At 44.3% G+C, this 21189-nt stretch overlaps 1 long non-coding RNA gene across 2 annotated transcripts in view; it reads right to left on the reverse strand.

Annotated features, from left to right (window-relative positions):
* The window catches only part of LOC137216488 (uncharacterized), a 47015-nt gene extending 25834 nt beyond the window's left edge, over nucleotides 1-21181 (reverse strand). Inside the window, exons 1-3 of one of the 2 annotated variants that reach the window (XR_010939789.1) lie at nucleotides 20847-21181; nucleotides 20069-20158; nucleotides 10097-10228 (exon numbers count right to left, since the gene is read on the reverse strand). This is a non-coding gene — a long non-coding RNA (uncharacterized lncRNA). The remainder of the gene's footprint in view (nucleotides 1-10096; nucleotides 10229-20068; nucleotides 20159-20846) is intronic. The other variant, XR_010939788.1, reaches the window with a different exon arrangement.
* Nucleotides 21182-21189: the final 8 nt, after the last annotated feature.

The raw sequence follows: 21189 nt of genomic DNA on the forward strand, positions 1-21189 counted from the left end.
CAAACAACTGTTCACAGCACAGTGCTCTTAGGGCCATGATAAGGGAGGTCCTGGGTGCCAGAAGCAGGCTGTAGGACTAGCTGGTGCTCTTCACTTCATGTCCTTTGTTTCTAATACTGAAGTGGTGTCAGTCACCAAGGCCTGAGGCCTGCTTCTGCGATCATTCTTCATGTTTCTGTTTTTGCAAGCTCTGTGATGCTGTTGAGTTGGTCTTGACTTGACAAGGCTACTATTGTAAACCTGAGGGTTTTCCCAGAGGTATCTCTTATTGACAGTCAGAAGTACTTGGTAGTAACAAAAATGATGATGAAAATAGCTACCACTTATTTTCAAATGGACTTATAGATTCTTATTTTATTCACTGGGTGATAAACCATTATTATTATTATTGTTGTTATTCTTTCTGATGCCGAAATTATGCTATTTTTTAAAAACTACCTGTGTGCCAGGCACTGTACTACATGCTTCATTACTGTATCTAAACCTTACAACATACCAATAACAAAACCCCTGTTTTTAGGAATTCCCCGGCGGTCCATTGGTTAGGACTCAGTGCTTTCACTGCTGGGGCCTGGGTTTGACCCCTGGTCAGGGAACTGAGATCCCACAAGCTGCGCAACACGGCCAAAAAAAAAAAAAATCCTATTTTTATGCCAATTCCACATATTGGGTAATGAAGTTAAGGGAAATGTAGGGGGGTGTAAATTCATACTGCCAGTAAGAGAACAATAGTTAAAAGCACAGACTTGATTCTAAATACCATTCTACACAAAAGAAACCAGAGCTCCTTGGGAAATGGCTGATTCCAGGGCCGGAACAGGGAAAGTACAAGAAGAGCCAGGAATACCTTGCTGTACCAAAAGAAATTTTCAAAGAAAAATAGGGGTACACCTAAAAGGATACAGGAACAAGATTTACGGGGCTTCCATTGTTCCACTGACCAAATCTGGGCAAATTGGAGCATCAAACTGAATCGCGATGGTAATGGGTTTATATAGCCAGTGAATAAAATATATGTCCATGAGCTCATAGGATATCAATGAAGACATGAATAATTCACAAATGAGGGTCAGAGAAAAGCTCTTCATTGCAGAAGAATCCCAACTAGTAAATGGGGGGGAAATGATGGAGTTGGAAATGCATGATTTTTCAACCACCATTCATTAGTGGGTTTAGGGAAGAATCATCAATGATGGTAGAACAGGATATTTCCATAGTCTCCAAGTATCCCCCCACAATATATTTAAGTGGACAAAGGGAAAATAATCACTTTAGTTTGGGGTAACCTGGTGAATACAACCTTAACCAAGTGATCAACTTTAACCTCACCAGTACAGAATAAATAAATAGCATGTGCCGACTGATATAATGCACTGAGAAGGATATACTATCACTTTTGTCGTTTCCCTGGCAAAGATACACAAGCTGAATCTAGTCATGAGAATCGAAAATCAGGCAAACCCAAATTGAGGGGCATGGTTCATACTTTCAAAACTTTTATGGTCGTTCAAGACAGCAAGTCTGAGGACTTGTCCCAGACTGAAGAAGACTAAAGTGAAACAACAAATACATACAAGCGTCATTCTAGACTGGAGAGGAGAAGAGAAAATTATAAAACTTTCTATAAATGACATTGTTGAGATAATTGCCACATTTGAATAAGGTCTGTGATGAGATACATAATAGTACTGTATCAATGTTAGCTTCCTGACTTTGATAATTGTACAGTGCTTACCCCAAAAGATGCCCTAGTTCTCAGGAAGTAACACTGCAGTATTTAGGGGTCAAAGGACATGTCTGCAGCTTACTCTCAAACGATTTAGAAAAAGTTTGTACGTATGTGCGCCTGTGTGTGGTGTGTGTATCGACAGGAAAACAAGACAGTGAGACAGACAGAAAGAGAAAGGTGGAGGAGAGAGAGAACAAATATGGGAACTATTACCTATTGTGGAATTTGGGTGAAGTAGAAATGGGAGTTCCTTGCACTATTTTTGAAACTTTTCTCTAAGTTTGAAATTATTTCCCCCAAAAAGTATCTCCCTCACAAAAAGTAATGTGGGTTCTAGATACCGACTGGGATCATTTCCTGTGTCCTTCATTATTAACTGTGTGATCACAGAAAAGTTACTTAATCTCTGAATTCAAGGTTTTTGACTGGTAAATAGGGGTAATCACTGAGCATACCTACCTCCTCAGGCCATGGTAAGGATTAAATGAGATGGTGCATATAATATGTTTTGAGCAATAGATTGGATGCAGGGAATACTCAACAGAACTTAAGCCTCTCTAACGTTTTTGATTCTTTAAAAAGTAAAGTACATCATTAACCTAGACGCTTCTAGTCTCAGTACTCAGATCTTACTGTGTCACTGAGGTGCCCGCTACGAGGCACACTCCCTGTGCCTGTGGGGGCTTACAGTGCACAATACAAGTTAGCTTTCACCATGAATATCATCATTAAGCCCGATATTTCTGATCTTAATGTCCAGCCTCCTACCACTCCACTTAGCTGCCTTGGTGTGTTCCTGGGGCCACAGAAATCCTCACATTAACACCTAGTAGGTACTAAAGTCACTAGGCTCGTATGTATGCCGTGTAGACTGTTCAGGGAGAACCGAAATATTGTTCACCCTTCCTTCGGAGCAGTGCAGTGGGTTACAGCAGAGAGCTACAAACTTCCACACATGGCAACCCTGGGGAGCAGGTTTTAAATCTCTCTTTAAGAAGTAAGTACACAGGCTCAGAGAGGTAGAGAGCCTCGCCCCAAATCACAAACTAGGGAGAGGCGGCACAGAGAATATCTCACCCATGGCCTTGCTGCTAACCTGAGCTGTCTTCAGCTCTGCCAGTGCACAGCGTCGGTAAGCACCATCTTCCTACCTAGACTATAGACTCACTGGAGGTAGAGAACACCGTTTAGCTCTCATGTATACCCTGGCATTGAATTCACCCCCAAGCACATATTTGGGAAGAGGGTTTGTCCCTTTAACCTGGGAAGAGGGATTTCTTTATACATTTCAAGGAGCCTCTAGACACAAGTTACATGAGGTGGTTTTCTGAGTGTACACTAAAAACTCAAAGCAGACATGGGATGCCTGATGCCATAAGGGCTTTTTGTTTTTGTTCTTTAATGAAACTAGATAGTTTAGTGTAGTTTACATAGGTGGTAGGTGAAGCTACAATGAGCAACAAGAAGAGATACTGGGGACTTCCCTGGTGGTGCAGTGGTTAAGAATCTGCCTGTCAAGGCAGGGGACACGGGTTTGAGCCCTGTTCCGGGAAGATCTCACACGCCGCGGAGCAACTAAGCCCGCATGCCACAACTACGGAGCCTCCGCTCTAGAGCCCGTGAGCCACAACTACTGAGCCCGCGTGCCACAATTACTGAAGCCCGTGGGCCCAGAGCCCGTGCTCCGCAACAAGAGAAGCCACCGCAATGAGAGGCCCGCGCACCGCAACGAAGAGTGGCCCCCGCTCGCCGCAACTAGAGAAAGCGCGCACGCAGCAACAAAGACCCAACGCAGCCCAAAATGAATGAATGAATTAATTAATTAAAAGAAAAGAGATACTGAACAACGATTAGGATGGCAGATTTCTCTACTGAGGAGATACACGGTTGTGGTCAGGGAGGGAAGCCTCAGGGGCTCTGGGGTTTTAATACTATCTGACTCATTGTCCTGGGTGGTGGTCACATAGGTTTTCACGTTATAATTGCTCATTATAAATCTCTGTATATATGTTTTACGCTTCTCTTGTATGCACGTATATATTATTTCAAAACTGAACCCAACAAAAGAGAATAGGAAGGTCCCAAGACAGGGAAGCCTTGAGATTTGAATAAAGGTATTAACATGGCTACGTGAAGATGTTATCAGTCAGAAGGGGTTGGTTACTCATCCATGAAATAAAACACTTTTAATGCCTACCTAAACACTGTGTGGGTAAAAGTGTCTCTACCAACTTGACTGTGAGCATTTCTGGTGCCTCTGTCAAAGCATTACCTAGTATGAGATGGACATATCAGATGATGTTAGCCTCATGCCATTAACAGACCAGGAGTTTGTATGCAAGACATCAACCTTCCCCCATCTTCTGCCTCCTGAATTACCATAATTTGTTTCTTTACAATCTGAAACCACTGAGTACCAGAATTCCGCCCCCTATCAAGTACACACACACAACCTCTCTCTCTCTCTCTCCTCTCTCTCTCTCCCCGCCCCGCCCCCAACCTCGCTCTCATCTTATCACACCAGTGCACAGATGTGTTTCAGGGAACACTGTGATAAACTCCTCATCATCTCATGTTCATCTAAGCCGGTCACGATGCATCCAATATCCTTGACAATCTCTGATTTTAGGTTGGTCATGTGACCAGATTCAGTCTCATATGTTTGGGTCGATGCGGGTGGATATCTTCTGGAAAGTATCATGTCAGTTTTCTTTCTCTTTGAAAAGGAACACTGGAAGATATTTTCCCTTTTTGCCTAAATATTACCATGCCTAGATACGAGCCCTGAACTGCTACAGACATCTGGGGACCAGAATGATGAGGACACTGAGGTGGCTGAGAAAAAGAGAGGGAAAGTATCTGAACCCTTGATGACATCCCTGAGCTAGACTTCGCCATGTCTAGAACCCACCCTACTTTGCACTTCCAGTCTATTTGGGAAATGGACCAAACGGTAGTGACTGCCAGCTAACTGCCAGGCACTCCTGTTGACCCTGAAGATACTGTAGTCAACAAAACAGACATCTGTCTCTGCCCTCATAGAACTCATATTTTGGGGTAACTGTATAAACAATAAATAAAATAAATGATTAAATTATACTGTACGTAGGAAGATTACACTGTTATGAAAAGCAAACTAGGTCTGGAATGCTGAGAAACTGGAAATTTTGTGAAGCGGTCAGGATAGGCCTTCCTCAGAAAGTGATATTTGAGTAAAGTCTTGAAGGAGTTGACGGGGCGAGCTGTTACATATGTGGAGGAAGAACCTTTGCAACACAGAGAACAGCCAGTGCAAGAGGCTTCAGTTAAAGTGTAACTACTAGGGTTAAGGTAGGTGTGGAGGGATCTAGTGGTAGTGTAGTTGGATTTCAGAGAAGTAACACAAGAGCAAATCTTGTAGAAAATGGTAGACCACGTAAATACTTCAAAGGTGTTGCAAGTTGTTGTTGTTCTAAGGCAATAAAGTGTAGTGGCTTAGAATCAAGCGGTAGCACGGGAGGAGGCATTAGACCATGGAAGCAACAGGATTTCTGGATGGATATAATGGCAAGACTGACCCCAATCTTTCTAAGTGAGCATCTAGAAGGATAACGTGTTTTTCTGTTTGCTTGTTTTGCTGCTGTTGCTTGTTCTCAACATCTTTATAGGAGTATAATTGCTTTACGATGGTGTGTTAGTTTCTGCTGTATAACAAAGTGAATCGGCTATACATAATACATCTATCCCCATATCTCCTCCCTCTTCCGTCTCCCTCCCATCCTCCCTATCCACCCCCTCTAGGTGGTCACAAAACACCGAGCTGATCTCCCTGCGCTATGCGGCTGCTTCCCACTAGCTATCTATTTTACATGTGGTAGTGTGCATATGTCAGTGCTACTCTCTCACTTGGTCCCAGCTTCCCCTTCCCTGTGTCCTCAAGTCCATGCTCTACGTCTGTGTCTTTATTCCTTTCTGGCCCATAGGTTCTTCAGAACCACTTCTTTTTTTTTTTTTTGGAGATTCCATATATATGTGTTAGCCTACGGTATTTTTTTTTTCTCTTTCTGACTTACTTCACTCTGTATGACAGTCTCTAGGTCCATGCACCTCACTACAAATAACTCAGTTTCGCTTCTTTTTATGGCTAATATTCCATTGTATATATGTGCCACATCTTCTTTATCCATTCATCTGTCGATGGACACTTAGGCTGCTTCCATGTCCTGGCTATTGTAAATAGAGCTGCAATGAACATTGTGGGCCATGACTCTTTTTGAATTATGGTTTTCTCAGGGTATACGCCCAGGAGTGGGATTGCTAGGTCGTATGGTAGTTCTATTTTTAGTTTTTTAAGGATCCTCCATACTGTTCTCCATAGTGGCTGTATCAGTTTACATTCCCACCAACAGTGCAAGAGGGTTCCCTTTTCTCCACACCCTTTCCAGCATTTATTTTTTGTAAATTTTTTTTTTTTTTTTTTTTTTTTTTTTTTGCGGTACACGGGCCTGTCACTTTTGTGGCCTCTCCCGTTGCGGAGCACAGGCTCCGGACGCACAGGCTCAGCGGCCATGGCTCACGGGCCCAGCCGCTCCGTGGCATGTGGGATCTTCCCGGACCGGGGCACGAACCCATGTCCCCAGCATTGGCAGGCGGACTCTCAACCACTGCGCCACCAGGGAAGCCCGTTTGTAGATATTTTGATGATGGCCATTCTGACTGGTGTGAGGTGATACCTAATTGTAGTTTTCACTCACATTTCTCTAACGATTAGTGATGGTGAGCATCCTTTCATGTGTTTGTTGGCAATCTGTATGTCTTCTTTGGAGAAATGTCTATTTAGGTCTTCCTCCCATTTTTTGGATTGGGTTGTTTGTTTTTTTTGATATTGAGCTGCATGAGCTGCTTGTATGTTTTAGAGATTAATCCTTTGTCCGTTGCTTCGTTTGCAAATATTTTCTCCTATTCTGAGGGTTGTCTTTTCGTCTTGTTTATGGTTTCCTTTGCCATGCAAAAGCTTTTAAGTTTCGTTAGGTCCCATGTGTTTATTTTTGTTTTTATTTCCATTCCTCTAGGAGGTGGGTCAAAAAGGATCCTGCTGTGATTGATGTCATAGAGTGTTCTGCCTAGGCTTTCCTCTAAGAGTTTTATAGTGTCTGGCCTTACATTTAGGTCTTCAATCCATTTTGAGTTTATTTTTGTGTATGGTCTTAGGGAGTGTTCTCATTTCATTCTTTTCCATGTAGCTGTCCAGTTTTCCCAGCACCACTTATTGAAGAGGCTGTCGTTAGAAGGATAATGTTAACTGAGATGACAAAGAACAGAAGTCGACTGTTTGAAATAAGTTCAGTTTTTACAGGGCTAAAATCTAATGTCTATTAGACATCCACGTGGACTTCCAAGTGGACAGTGGCAACAGACGCTGGAGTCTAAGTTGGATATCTAAACTGGGGAAAGAAGAGGGTCCAGATGGCATAGAAAGCCACAGTACTGGATGAGATCACGAAAGGAATGAGTGTAGGCAGAGAGGAGAAGAGGACAAGAATTCAGTTCTGAGGTTTGTCGGTATCAAGAGGTCACAGGAACAGGAGGAGAAACAGCCAAGAAGACTGAGGAGCTACAGCTGCATGACATCAGAGAACAACCAGGAAAGTACTGTCCTGGAACGCAGGTGTGTATGTGTCAACTTGACTGGATAACGGGGTGTCCAAATATTTGGCTAAACGTCATCTCTGGGTATGTCCGTAAGGCTCTTTCCAGGTGAAACTAACATTTGAATCTGTGGACTCAGGAAAGCAGTGTGCCCTTCCCAGCACGCGTGGACATCAAACAATCCCTCGAGGCCTGAACAGAACCAAAACGTGGAGGAAGGAAAAACTGAGTCTTTCCTGCCTGACTGAATGAACTGGGACATTGATCTTCTTCTGTCCTCGGCACTACAGTTTCTCAGGTCTTCAGACCCCGACTGGAATCTACATCGTTGGTTCTCTTGGTCCTCGGGCCACTGTCAAACTGAATTAGGCCACCAGCTCTTCTGGGTCTCCAGCTTGCAGGCACCAGACTGGGAGACTTCTCAGCCTCCACAACTGCGTGAGACAATTCCTTTTAATAAATCACTTCCCGTATACATATCCTATTGTTTCCACGTCTCTAGAGAATGCTGAATAATACATCAGAGGAGAAAGTAGTTCCAGGTGGAGGGAGGGATCAACTGGGTCCAAAATTATGGACGGGTCACTTAAGGAGGGGACTGTGACACAGCCATTGACTTAGAAATATCAATGTCATTCTTACGTTGACCGCAACAGTTGCAGTTTAGGTGAAGGTGTACTTGTTCGATCAGAGTGAGATTAAGACAGAATGGGAGGAGGGGAACTGGAGACAGCGAGTGTAGACGCTCCTTATGGGAGGTCTGCTACCAAGGGGAGGAGAAAAGGCCCCATAGGAGGTAAGAGGGAGTGAGGCAAAAAGAACGTCGTTTTGTGTTTGTTTTTTAATAATAATAATAATAAAAATAACAACACCAGTTTGTATGCTGACAGGAATAATCGAGCAGAGGGAGGAAAAGTGATGCTGATGTTGCAAATACTCTGAGATCATGAACTTCCTTTTGAATTGAGCCAATCTAGGAAAGAATTTTCTGCTACTTGCAACCCAAAGAATGTTCACTAACAGAGTGAGCAGTGTCTTCATACGTGTAAGTCTTTCCTGTTTTATGCCCACTGAGGTATAATTTTTAATAGTGCTCTCATGCTGGTGTGGATGACAAATTATATGGTCACACTAATTAGTTAGGGACATTGGTTCTGAAGCCATAGATTCCAATCCTGGGCCTGCCACTTACCAGCTGTCATCTTGGACAAATTACTTAACTTCTGTGCTTCAGTTTCTTCATACGGAAAGGGGACTAACAATGGCATGTATCTCATGGTGTTTTGCTGAACAAATGAGGTAAAGCATTTAAAGAGCTTACAAAAGGACTTGCTAAATATGGTAAATATTTCATAAATATTAGGTATTATTAAATCTGCATGCCACATGATGCAGAATTCTCCTATACGGTAAAGAATGTAAGCTGCTTCCTGATCCGTTTTTCCCTTTCACACATATAACCTTAAAGGTAATTAGTTTAAATGCAACGAACAAAGTGAAATTATTCACAACTCCGTCTTATAGGCGACGAAGCTGGGAAACCGAACAGTTAATTGAGATAGAATAGGAATTTTTAAATAAATGTTAAATTATGGACTGTGTCAAGGTGCCTGGAGTGATGTGTGATATTATGTGTCGACGTGACTGGCCCACGGAGGATGCCCAGATATTAGGTCGACCATTATTGTGAGTGTGTCTGTGAGGGAGTTTTAGATGAGATCACCATTTGGATAGGTAGACTGAGTAAAGCAGGTGGCCCTCTAGTGGGAGTGTCCCATGGCAATCACTCGAAAGCCTGAATAGGACAAAAAAAGCTGACCTTCCCTCAAGCAGGAGGGACTCAAGCCTGACTGCTTGAGGGGGGACACTGGTCTTTCCCTGCCTGCGGACTTGAACTGAAAAAGCGCATCTTCTTGAGACGATGCCAGCAACTTCGGGACTGGAACTTACACCACTGGCTCTCCTGGTTCTCAGGCCTTTGGACTCGGACTGGAACTACACCATCAGCTCTCCTGGGTCTCCACCTTGCCAAGTGCAGGTCTTGGGTCTTGTCAGCCTCCACAAACATGGGAGCCAATTCCTAATAAAAAAAAATCTCTCTCTCTCTCTCTCTCTCTCTCTAAATATCCTATTGGTCCTGTTCCTCTGGAACCCTGACCAATACACTTGGGAAGGCACAAGCACCTGGTGCAAGTAAAACTACATGATGACATGATGGAACTCAGTAAAGAGTGGGCAGTATGATCACAGGAATTACAGATACCCCATCAGGGTTGCAAAACAGGGTTTTAACAAATAATCATCTGATGGTTAGTAAAGGCTGTGGTAGGCAGAATTCTAAAACTGGTCTCCCAACATATCCCACCATAATCCCAGGTATTGCGAATTAGAGGAGGAATCACGTGCACATTTGCACTATGCTGCATGGCTAACAGGATTTTGCAGTTGTAATTGAGGTTATTAAACCCCTGACCTTAAAATAAGGAGATTATCCTGGATTATCCAAAAGGGCCTAATCTAACCACAGGAGCCCTTTAAAAGCAGACCGTTCTCTCTGGCTTGCAGCAGAGGGAAGCAACAGAGATCTGAAGCCCAAGGAGGATCTGACACACCACTGTTTGCTTAAAGATGGAGGGAACCACACACAGGCAGCCTCTAGGATCTGAGAGCAGCCCCGACGACATCCTGCAAGGACATAGTTCAGTCCTGCCACCACAGGAGCTGGATTCTGCCACTCACCTGGATGAATGAGCTTGGCAGCTGCTTTTTCCCCGGAGCCTCCAGGTAAGGTCCCAGGCCCACTGACACCTTGATTTCAGCCTTGTGAGACCCTAACCAGAGAACTCACTTGATGCATGCCACACGTGTTACCTGTGGAAACCGTGAAATAATAAACACGTGCTGGTTTAAGCTGCCAAATTTGCGGCAATTTGTTACGCAGCACTAGAAAGCTGACACACCGGTATTCAGGTCATTAGCATATTGAATCTGTTGTGCGTAAGGTAATTCTCTGTAGTATCCAACCTACTGGGGAGGGTGAGGAATCATTTCTGGCCCAGCCATAACCACATGAACCTCTAAGGTGCAAATTAAAATAAGCGCCACCAAAGTCGCAGGGCAGAGAATTCTAACGCTAGTGTAGTGGAAGATTAACTGCAATACAGAGGCAAGAACAGACAGCCTGCAGTGTGACAGCAACATGAGGGCACGTCCTGGTAAGATAGGGCCATACTCAGTGTGAAGGGCTTGGACACTGGAGCTGCCCACTCAGTCCCTGCACTTCAGATAAAGCAGAACACTCAGTTCCCAGGCTCCCTACAGGGCAACAGCAGGCAAGCACAGTCAGGGGAACTGCAGGTAGTGGCTCTGAATTAAATGGAAATAAAGTTGTACGAAAAAGGGTTTGGTGCCATAGACATTCTTTGAGGCTTTAGAGGTAGACAGACTGGCTCCAACACTCTGTGATCCTAGCTGTGTTTCAGAATTCTAAGTTATTAACTGTGTGTGAGTGTGTGTATGTGTGTGCGCGCGTGTGTGCGCAGGTGAGACGCCTCCTCGATAATCCTGACAAATCTTTACAGACCACTGGGTTTAAGATCTGCCTGCGTGATTTTCTGTACGAAGACAGCTGGATCAGCTTGCCTGATCCCTCTAACCCCAGAGCCTACCACGGCACGTGGAACATACGCATTTTCTGACTTTTACACCAGCTCCCTGTATTCAGCAGCTTCTAGTACCAGTGCACTGCTGACTTCCTGGCTTCGTGATCAGTGTTGGCCTTTCTAACAATCTCTCAGTTTCTGAAATGTCCTCACGGTGGGAGCCTTTTTAAAGCCCCTAGGCTTTGCAAGTGAAAAGTGACTGAAGCATAAAAATCATTTAAAGAAATTTAACTGCAGAAATTAATTAGTGAATATAAGACTGGTAATTTGATTATTTGTTTTGCTGAAAATCACAAATATTCGGGATTAAGGAATCACATCCATGAGCCCCCAAACAGTCGAATTTTCAGATAGAGGCCTTCATGTTCACAGTCACAAGGTCTCAGTTCCCCTGATCTGACTCCTGATCCTACTGCCTCTATTTTTTTTTTATCACCCAAGTCTGTGTCTCCTCTTCCTCTTTTCCTCTCTTGCACTGTAAATGTACTCCGTGGATACTTCTAATTCAGAAATTACATTCTTTTTTATGTTTGTTTTCCTGTGAGATCCTTAAGGGCTGGTACCATATTTTCTTTGCTCTTTGCTTATCCTGTACGACATACACTGCATGAAACATGGTAGGCATTGCTGAAGGTTTGCTGAAGGCATTTCTTTCATACTGAAACTCTGACAGCAAAAGCATCCACTTGCAATCTGGGAGTAGGACAGTAGATGCATTCTATATAGGTAGCATGTGTGTGGTCTTTGAGTATCATGCAAACTCTTCTAGAACCTAGGAGGTGTTGGAGGACGAGATCTGGTTCATTTGTCCATGTGCCTCTACACAGCACGTGGCACGGTCTTTAGCCCACAATATGGCTAAAAGCAACAATTCCCAGAACTTAGCCATGTGTAAGCCTTTCCATGTCTGCCACCCCCAACTCTAATGTTATAAGCTTAATGTTTTCTGTAAAGGAAGGTACTATTTGTCATGAGAAAAACTCGAAAAATAAATAGAATGATGACATAGCAACGGTGTGGAATTTTAAAATTTACATTGGTGACTCTCAAGAACACAGGAATTTTTTTCAAAAACTTTTAAAAAATGTGGAGATATGCAGACAATGGATTGTGACAGCAGTTCTCCTAAATCCCAGCTCTGCCACTTCCTAGCTCTGTGATGAGCAAGGTATCTACCCTCCTGGGCCTTGGTTTCCTCATTTGTGAAACTGGAATAATGGTACTTATGCCACAGGGATTTTATGAAAACTGTCAGTGAGATATGTAAATACCTGACACATGGTAGGCCCTCAAAGAGATTTTATCATCTCTTCTGATATGTAGTTAGGAAAAAGCAACAACAGAAAAACAGGATTCCTTTACAAGAATTTTGGGAATTACACACAGCAGAAAGTTCATCCGAAGCAACAAATCAAGGATACCTCCTTTGAGACGTAGGCTGGTACTAAAAGCTATCTGATCAAAGTTAAAGCGAAGCTCAGAAACTAAGAGTCTAATTGGTGTCCTCTCCTAGGAGATCTCGTATTTGGGGAAAACTGCTAAGAAAACCACCGATTTTCCAATGTGCCCTGAAATAATAAACACCCGAGGAGAAGATGGGGGGAAAAGAGTAAAGGAAAAGCCGTTTTCCTACTAATCTCGAATTCCAGAGGATGATGCCCGGCTCAGAACCCCTGGTCAGAGCCACCCTACCATGCTGCTCACTAATGGTGCACCTTCCCAGAACAGGTGGATTTTACTGGGGGTACCGGGAGAATGTGGCCGTTTTCCTGATCCCAATTTTGATTCTATACCTCGCTTGTGGTCTTCATCAAAGGAGCCTGCGAAATGTGCAGAACAGCTTGGTAACCCTGAGAAATCTGTAGTATTGCTTCTGAGGGAACTGGTCTCACGGTGCCTGGGCCTGTGGGTGCACAGCAGCATTGATCAGTAAACTCCTGATCTTCCCTCCTGGGCCAGTTGGATGTCTTTGTGGAAGAAAAGGGCATCCTGCCAAGAACAGGATTCTCACACAAGGAAACTAGCTCTGCAACAAAGGACCCTCCCCAGGATCCACAATCATCAAAAGTCATGAAGGAGTGTAAACAACAATTACTTTGTTCCTTCACAAGGACTCAGAATAGTCACCTTCCATCTGCCGCAGCAGGAATCAATGTTGAATATACCAACATTTGGCCAAAGCAGCTGGGGCGAGATCTCTGGGATGAAGAGCTTCTGCAAGTGTTAGGAGATGGGATGAAAGCTTTGGAGAGCTGGATCAGTGAAAAAAGGAAGGGAACCGGACAGGACTGCTGGGAGCAAATTAAGCGGGGGTCTGCCTATGCTGCACTCTTTCTGGGGTGTTATCATCGGTGAGCCCCGAGTTTCCCTCTCTTTTGGGCTATCTACTGCCAGATCGTGGGCAAGTTACAGAATGTCCGTCATCTCAACAGTCTCCCTTACGAAGTGGGAATGACAATATTTCCTCTGAAGGAATTCAACTACAAATCCTGTAGTCCTAGGATTCAACTGCAGAAGATCAATGAAGAGCCTAGCTTGGTACCCATCGCTGCATGTACTATTACTTCACATTAATCTCAACTTTCATTTCAACTAGCTCATTACATTCTTTTGCGTTCACCACGTTTAACTGTATGATTACCTTTTATTCTCAAAGATACACTTTTATTTGAAGAAAATATATTATGTAAATTAGTACATGTTCTGCGCAGATAAAGCAAAGTCTATTTAGGTGACGAAGGCCTGAGGTCTGGAAACGCCACCCTAAGTCATGCTGTGTAGTAAGCACAGGGCTGGCCTAGGAGGGATCCACGGAAAATGAGTCAGACATCTGGCCGCGCCGACCAGCAGAGTTTGCATGGCAGCTGATACAGACATGGTGCTCACACAGATGGCACCTACTGGAATAACTGCAGTTTGTAAACAGAATGTTTTCCCTGTTAGTATCGCTTTCACAAATTAATTAATTAACGGATTGATTAATTCAATGAATATTCCGTAGTGCCTTCCCAGTTGTATCAGAAAGTGTCCTGGATCATGGACTGACAAAGACCAATGAAACATGGCCCTTGCCCTCAAGGGTATCACAATGTACCAAGGGAGGCAGACACACTCATTACATCAACAGATATCCTCTGCATGACTACAATGTGTGCTCAGCAAAGTTCTGGGCTGCTGGAGATTGACCAGTGAGCAAGAGACAAAGATCCCTAAGACCAAGGACCTCACAGCTGGGAGCTCTGGGGGAGGACAGAGATAAGCAACAAACATAACAAAGAAGTAAATAACAGAGTCTGTTAGTTGATAAGTGTTATAACAAAAGGACAATTTAGGCCAAGGCAAAGGGGATCAGGGATAGGGTGGAGGGTGGGAAAGACGGGTGCACTTGGCAATATGCTGTTCTGTGGCCTGGTTAGCCCTCACTGAGAAGGCGAGAACTGAGCAAGGCCTCCAGGGAAATGAGGAAGTCAGCCAGGCAGATGTGGGTGAGGAGCATCCGGGCAAAGGGAAGAGCTAGAGCAAAGACCCTGAGGAGGGAGCCTGGCTGACAAGATCCAGAAACTGCAGAGTCCTGGACCTGAGTGACTGAAGGGAGGCTGGTGTGGTAAAGTCAGAGAGGAAATGGGGCCAGATCTTGTAGGGCCTCGTACACCTTTCTGAGGGTTTCGCATTTGACTCTGAGCCATGAACGGAACAGCGCTAGGAAGGGTTTAGTTGCTGAATTAGAGGTCTGTACAGAGGACAGTATCAGTGAAGAGCAGGGATACAGCAGTCAGGGGACCAGAGGGAGTGATCAAAGAAGCAGGAGAAATCAAGGAGTGCTGCCTCTTTGCGAGAGAGTGGAAACACTCACCTGGACTTGACCTCCATTGACCGTTGGGCTCACGCCCGTGACTGTGCACACGTGTGCCGTTACTCACAAAATCACAAACTTACAAGTCCTGTATTCATCCCCATGGTTCATCCATTAAGCAAAGAAAAAAAAATGGGGAGGTATTTTTTTGTTCCAATCCCTTTGTATTTGAGAAGTTTCTACTGAACTACCTACTGTAGCCCCACTCTGAAGCCCTTGCTGTGTTTCAAGGAAAAACAGATTATCCAAGGAACATGATGAAGCCTCCCTTTTCACACACGTGAAAAGCTATGTGTGGAGTTGCCTCTCTTCACTCGTCTTTCATTTTATATTTGTAATAAACAATTATTAGGTACAATGAGAACCATCCTTTATGATCCATGTAGGCTCTGTCACACTCTTTCAGTCAATCAATGTATTTTGAATCCCTGCTGGATGCCGAGCTCAGGTCACTGTGCTGACTCAGGGGGAACAGGTATGTATCAGGCTGGACCCTAGCCTTTCAATTTCTTACAAACATACAGACAGATCATCACAGCGCTCGATCCTTGATTAGAGCCATGACAGAATTAAAGTCAAGGGAGCCCGGTAAAATGGAGGAGGGTCATTTAATCGCAGTGTAAGGGGTGGGTGAGTACACATGGTCAGGAAAGCCTTTGGGGGAGGGTTGAAGTTAATGAGTTAGGTACTTTTACTATCCCCATTTTACAGATGAGAACTATCAAGGTCCAAGATATTCACTTGCTTAAGGCTGCACAGCTACTGAGAGAGCCAGACTTAAGTTCTAGGGCATTTGGTTTACAAAACACCAATTTTTTTCCCACTCACTGACTACTACTAAAATCACATTTCCCGACTCTGCTTCCCTTTAGTACGTCTAGAAATCCTCTCAGGTATGTGTGGTCACTCTCCTGAAAGCTGGGTGCAGCTGTGAAGACCACAAGGCTCTCAGAAGGTCTGTAACGTTCTCCATCTGCGGTGACAGCTGTTCTGGAGAGCTCCTCCCTCTTAGAATTGCATTCCACTTAAAATTAATCACAAAAGAGGCAGCTCTAGGTTCCATGCCCATCTCACCAAGAAAGGCACCCAACTTCCCAGGACCATGCTTCTAATGTTGCTGTCACTTTCCAATCTGCCTGCTCTTTCCTAAATCAGAAAACATGTGGAAATATGTATCCCAGACTAGTTGCGCTCAGAGCAGATCCTCTCAGTTTTAGAACATTACATAGAAGCTGTGTTCTCCTGGCTGCCCAGATCTCCCAGGCAGAAAAAAATGAGAGCGGAGGAAGTCTGCGCCACAAGGAATGACGTGCACTGTGTGTGTATCTCAGCAACTCTCAACACGTGCGAAATCTGTCATAGTGAAGGGAAGATTACCTTTGGTGTCAGGCAGACCAGCGTGTGACTCAGCTCCATCACTTGCTGCCTCACCTCCTTAAACCCATCTCAGCCTGTCTCTTAATCTGTTGAAAGGAGATTTTGATACTCATTTTTCAATTTTGCTGGTAAATAAATATTACATGCATAAAGTGGACCCTCGACAAATCAAAATCAATGCCCAGGATGATGACAAAATAGAACGTCTTCTTCTCTGTAACACTAATTCCATTTTATGCTTGCAGGGGAAATTGAACTTCAAGTTGTTAAGTAACGTGTCAAGGTGACATCCTTCATTGGTGGGAGTGAGATGGGCCCTCAGGTGGGCTTTTCACTATATTTCTCAGGAGAAGAACATCCAGAGCGGAAATAGCTTCCTTTGAACTCAGTGACCCTTAGCAAATGAACACCTTACCTAAGAAGTCAACTCTGAACGTCATCCAAAAATGCCACAACAGAATGTAAACTGGTGGAGCCACTGTGGAAAACGGTATGGAGGTTCCTCAAAAAAACTAAAAACAGAGTTGCCATATGATCCTGCAATCCCACTCCCAGGCATATATCTGGAGAAAAACATAACTTGAAAAGATACATGCACCCCAGTGTTCACTGCAGCACTCTTCACAACAGCCAAGACATGGAAACAACCTAAATGTCCATCGACAGAGGAATGGATAAAGATGATGTGGTTCCTATATACAATGGAACACTACTCAGCCACAAAAGAGAATGAAATAATGCCACTTGCCGCAACATGGATGGGCCTAGAGATTATCATACTAAGTGAAGGAAGTCAGACAGAGAAAGGCAAATACCATGTGATATCACTTATATGTGAAATCTAAAATATGACGCGAATGAACTTATCTACGAAACAGAAAAGGACTCACAGACATAGAGAGCAGCCTCGTGGTTGCCAAGGGGGAGGAGGCTGGGAGAGGGATGGATTGGGAGTTTGGGATTAGCAGATGCAAAGTATTATATATAGAATGGATAAACAGCAAGGTTCTACTGTACAGCGCAGGGATCTATACTCAATATCCTGTGATAAACCATAATGGAAAAGAACATGAAAAAGAATGTATACATATGTATAACTGAATCACTTTGCTATACAGTAGAAATGAATACAACGTTGTAAATCAACTACACTTCAATAAAATAAATTTTTTTAAATGCCACAACAAACCGTAGCTCTTGATAAAAAGAATCCTTTTGACAAGACATGGTGACTTTGTGAGAGCACAGCTATAGAGACATGAAGACTTGAATTCAAATACTAACTCCACTCTAAGCCTTCTCTTCTATGAAACGGAAATAATAACTGTCTCCTTAGGATTTAATGGGCTGTCAGTTAAACAGGATACAGGGCTCAACACAGGGTCTGGCACAAAGACTGACACGTACAAATATTACATGTCTTAACTTCATCCCTCTCCTTCTGACTCCAGGGAAAGTTCAATGGCAACCTCTTCAAGAAGAGGTGGAATTTCTACTGGGAAACATACTTTCTTTATTTTTGGTTGGATTTTGATGGATGGCAGTTAATGGTGGTGTCAGCTAGCTCTTGATGTATAAGAAACCACCCCAAATTTTAGTGGCTTTAAACAACAACTGATTCTTTTGCTCATAATTCTGCAGCCCAACGACTTCAGCTGGGCTCGGGTGACTGGTCCTTCTGCTCTTCTCAGAGGGCTTACTTACGCATCCGTGGTCAGTGCTCTATCGGCTAACTGGCTCTGCTGCGGGCTGTATGGTCTAGGATGGTCTCACCTACATTTCTGGCAAAGGATCCACTGTAAGGTGGGGTGAAGGCGATGCATGGACTGTGGATCTCTCATCACTCACCTAGCCCAGGCTTCTTCACATTGTTGTCATCTTGTTTCAAGAGCAGCAAGAGAGGGCAAACCCCAGTGCACAGGCACTTTTCAATTCTCTGCTTGCTTCACACTTGCTATGGTCCCATGGCACAAAGCAAGCTCCGTGCCAAGGCCAAGGACAATGTGGGAGGCATGCACGTATCACAGCTGTTGCTGTAACAGTCTGCTACCACAGTGGCTCATGAAACAACCCTGTTCATCAGTGGAGAAACAATGAACTATAGATAAACCAGACAGCAGAGTGCTAGTCTCCCAAAAAAGATTTCTACTCTTCTTTAGAAAAAGTTAAAACTGTCTTGCCCTATTGTTTTAACAGGTGGAAAATAAAATTATTTTATGAAATTTGGAAAAAAACTAATTTGGAAACTTCCTTGGCATTGCACTAAACCTACAACCTGTGGATCTCTTTATCCAGGAACATGTTATGACTTTGCCAGTAGGAATTCAGTCTCTACCTCCTTCCATATTATAATGTTGCTTCTCCTCCCCCTTCCAATAAATATGCCCCACCCCCAGCACAGACATATTGCATAGGCATAATCTGATGTGGGAGTGATGCAGCAGACTATAAAACGGCACCTCTGGTGAGACAAGGACATACTACCTGGTAACTGTGAAGCAGACTGGTGATGTGGCTGGGGCCTGTTTGGTCCACACCTCCCTGCAGACACCAGTCCAATCTCCCAGCTTTGCTAAAGTTCCTCTTGATTAATTCAAATATCTTTTAGAGTTGAGTACAAGTTTTATCATTTTCTACTACAATGTTTTTTTTCAGGATCCCTCGGTATTTTGTTTACTTTGTAGTGGTTGATATTGCTACTGTGATGTCATCGTTTCCACATTATATTTTCTACAGGGTTATTGCTGGCATACATGAAAGCTCTTGGGATTTTAAATGTTAATGTTTATTAACGTCTACCATTTAAAGAAATTTATTTTTTATTTATTTTTATTTATTTATTTTTGCCGTACACGGGCCTCTCACCATTGTGGCCCCTCCCGCTGCGGAGCACAGGCTCCGGACGCGCAGTCTCAGCGGCCATGGCCCACGGGCCCAGCCGCTCCGCGGCATGTGGGATCCTCCCGGACCGGGTCACGAACCCGTGTCCCCTGCATCGGCAGGCGGATTCCCAACCACTGCGCCACCAGGGAAGCCCTAAAGAAATTTATTTTTACATCGTTTCTTAGGTGTTTCCCAAGAATATATTCCTACCATCTGCTAAGAATGACAATTTTGTCTTATTTATCAAAATGGTAGGCTTTTTTCTCTTTACAATCTCATTGCACGGGAAAGAAAATCTAAAATGATATGTAATAATATGGGTGATAATTGGTATATTTGCCTAGATCCTGACTATAATGGATTTTGTTTCTAGTTGTTTAACATCATTTATTTGTGAGTATGGGCACACTGAGGTATACAGCCTGTGCTGAAATCTATTTTCCTAGTGTTTTGGGGGGTTTTTTGTTGTGTTTTGTTTGTTTGTTTGTTTTGTCCACACCTCGCGGCGTGAGGCAGTTCCCCAGCCAGGGATCCAACCCGTGCCCCCTGCATTGAAGCGCAGAGTCTTAACCACTGGGCCACCAGGGAAGTCCTCCTAGTTTGTTTTTAATCACGGTATGTTGCCTTCCTCCAAATGTTCCTTGATCATCCATATATCGGTAAAATATGGTCATTAGCACTAGTATCGCTATTGGTTGAGGTCATTCTCTTCATTTCTCCATTTTACCATTTTCTTCATACAGTTTTATTATATTATGCCCATATATTTTTGTCTTATTATACTTCTAGATATTGAGGGTAGTCTTGCCACCAGGAACAGAATCAATTTTATGAGCTATTTGGATACACACGGCGTGGAACAAGCTGAACTGGCAAGCTGAACTAACTTGTTATTTAAAAACCGGACTGTATGTTTCGTAACCATTTTCCACATACCTTTCCGATTCAATTTCTCCTTGATGAATGGATTATTTCACTGGAAAAGTGAGGTGTTGTGATCCTGCTTGCCTGATGCCAGCAGACGGTCTGTGGGTAAGAGAGAGACAAAGATGCCTAAGTTGCAATAAGGCAAAAGGGAGGGGATATCAGAGGTCTTCTCCACAGGTTACTGTGAGAGCAGGGAAACAATAAGAAAAAATACGAAGGAGGGGGAAGGCTTTAGGCTGTTACATCTGGGGCTGTGGGAGGGCCACTTCTTGGCCAAGGGGACAGGATGACCAGACAGAGGGGAGAGAGCACCAAGTGGCCTTGCTGGAGTCCCTGGCCAGGAGGCTTCTAAAAATCAACATGCAAAATATGAAGGGATTGCCAGAGGCATGTTTCCCAAAGCCTCAACCAGTACTTCTCAATGAGAAAGAGAGACAAGGGTGGAGTGTGTGGAGGTGAGAGATTCCTGGGATTTAATAAAACACTGCTTTGGGTGGTTCTCCAGCTGTTGGGTGAACATGACCCAAAGTGCAAAGGTCCGAACCAAGTAGGTGAGGAGTTTACTGCTGAGCAAACCGAGGACCAGAGGTTGGGTAAGATGTCAATAGGGGTTCAAGAAAGGTGTTCACTTATGGGCTGTGCCAAGATGCCTGGCAAGGTGAAGAACCTGCTGAAGAAACAAAACTGCATGATATGACTCAGCAAAGATTAGGTACTGTTTTGTCAAGAATACCGAGGATCGTCTTGACAAAACCGGGGCCTTCCTGTAAGTAAGCCGGCACTCTACCTTATGGGTGATGACGAGGACCACACGCACTTGACCGTCCGTCCTGTGTGTAAAACGATTGCGTGTGTGTTTCCTGCAACCTGGTGGGGAGGGTGAGGAGAAACGTCCGGCCGCGCCACAGCCACGTCTGGCTCGAAGGCACACGTGCAAGCAAGCTTGGCCCAGGTCACAAGGCGGTGCATTTCACCCCGGGGGCTGCAGAATCCCAGCCCGGAGGTGCGGGGCGCCTGCGCAGTGCGCCCCAGGCGCCGCGCGCTGCGGGAGCCACGAGACCCCCGCCCCCCGCCCTCCGACGGGAACGCGCACGTGCCCGGGGACGCGGACGCGCCCGCGAATGCGCCTC

Source organism: Pseudorca crassidens, chromosome X, assembly GCF_039906515.1.
Source record: "Pseudorca crassidens isolate mPseCra1 chromosome X, mPseCra1.hap1, whole genome shotgun sequence".
Classification (NCBI taxonomy): domain Eukaryota; kingdom Metazoa; phylum Chordata; class Mammalia; order Artiodactyla; family Delphinidae; genus Pseudorca; species Pseudorca crassidens.